A 1,609-nucleotide genomic window follows, 5' to 3' on the forward strand; every position below is an offset into this window, starting at 1 on the left:
CCCTTCGGCCCCTCGTCCCCCTGCTCTCCCCCCCCGGGGCAAGAAGGGGACTGACAGGTAACTGCAGCACCAGGCCCTTCGGCCTCACGTCCCCCTGCTCTCTCCCCGGGGCAAGAAGGGGACTGACAGGTAACTGCAGCACCAGGCCCTTCGGCCCCTCGTCCCCCTGCTCTCCCCCCCCCGGGGCAAGAAGGGGACTGACAGGTAACTGCAGCACCAGGCCCTTCGGCCCCTCGTCCCCCTGCTCTCCCCCTGGGGCAAGAAGGGGACTGACAGGTAACTGCAGCACCAGGCCCTTCGGCCCCTCGTCCCCCTGCTCTCCCCCCCGGGGCAAGAAGGGGACTGACAGGTAACTGCAGCACCAGGCCCTTCGGCCCCTCGTCCCCCCGCTCTCCCCCCGGGGCAAGAAGGGGACTGACAGGTAACTGCAGCACCAGGCCCTTCGGCCCCTCGTCCCCCTGCTCTTCCCCCTCTCCCCCGGGACACACAGGGACAGGAGGCCCTCCCAGCTGTGTGCTGTCGGCACATCGCTCTCAATTCACTCTCCTTTGTCTCTCTCCCCCAGAGCTGGTCAGATTGAGATGCTGAGTGAACTCTGTACGATCTCTGTTGCCCATAACCTGGGAGAGGGCATCATGCTGAAAATCAAATTCAACATCATCGCCTCGCTATATGATTACAATCCCAACCTGGCCTCCTGCATGAAGGTAAATCCGCTACCCCCTCGGCAAATACAGGGGAAAGCTCCCTCTACACCGTCCCGTCCCCCCCCCGTCCGTCCCCCCCCATCCCAGGGACAGGGACAGCACGGGGTTAGATACAGAGTAAAGCTCCCTCTACACTGTCACCCCCATTCCAGGGACAGGGACAGCACCGGGTTAGATACAGAGTAAAGCTCCCTCTACACTGTCCCCCCCATCCCAGAACAGGGACAGCACCGGGTTAGATAGAGTAAAGCTCCCTCTACACTGTCGCCCCCCCATCCCAGGGACAGGGACAGTACGGGGTTAGATAGAGTAAAGCTCTCTCTACACTGTCCCCCCCCATCCCAGGGACATGGACAGCACGGGGTTAGATACAGAGTAAAGCTCCCTCTACACTGTCCCCCCATCCCAGGGACAGAACGTGGTTAGATACAGAGTAAAGCTCTCTCTACACTGTCCCCCCATGCCAGGGACAGGAACAGCCTGGGGTTAAATACAGAGTAAAGCTCCCTCTACACTGTCCCCCCTATCCCAGGGACAGGGACAGCACGGGGTTAGATACAGAGTAAAGCTCCCTCTAGACTGTCCCCCAATCCCAGGAACAGGGACAGCACGGGGTTAGATACAGAGTAAAGCTCCCTCTACACTGTCCCCCATCCCAGGGACAGTTAGACCATGGGGTGAGATACCGGGTAAAGCTCCCTGTACCCTGTTGTCGGTGTTCCCTGCAGGAGGACATGTGGAGGAAGTGCCTGGACTGTGTGGATAACCTTCTCGACATCCTGTTTGAGTGTCCCAACATTTTCATAGGAGAGAACATTGGGGAGGACTCTGAGAATCTCTCCAATCCAGAGCAGGTAACAGCACCTCCCGCCTCTCTCTCTCACTCTCTCTCTCACACACTC

General features: G+C 59.6%; 1 long non-coding RNA gene across 3 annotated transcripts; it reads left to right on the forward strand.

Moving 5' to 3' along the window:
- The first annotated feature begins 32 nt into the window (after nucleotides 1-32).
- Nucleotides 33-1,568, forward strand: LOC122545197. 3 transcript variants are annotated; one of them, XR_006310516.1, is made up of 3 exons: nucleotides 33-57; nucleotides 566-707; nucleotides 1,436-1,568. It is a non-coding gene; the product is annotated as an uncharacterized LOC122545197 (long non-coding RNA). The 3 variants fall into 3 exon arrangements; XR_006310514.1 differs by lacking the exon at nucleotides 33-57 and adding an exon at nucleotides 91-421; XR_006310515.1 differs by lacking the exon at nucleotides 33-57 and adding an exon at nucleotides 192-204.
- The last annotated feature ends 41 nt before the right edge of the window (nucleotides 1,569-1,609 follow it).

This window comes from Chiloscyllium plagiosum, unplaced genomic scaffold (genome assembly GCF_004010195.1).
Source record: "Chiloscyllium plagiosum isolate BGI_BamShark_2017 unplaced genomic scaffold, ASM401019v2 scaf_66717, whole genome shotgun sequence".
In the NCBI taxonomy this organism is placed as follows: Eukaryota; Metazoa; Chordata; class Chondrichthyes; order Orectolobiformes; family Hemiscylliidae; genus Chiloscyllium; species Chiloscyllium plagiosum.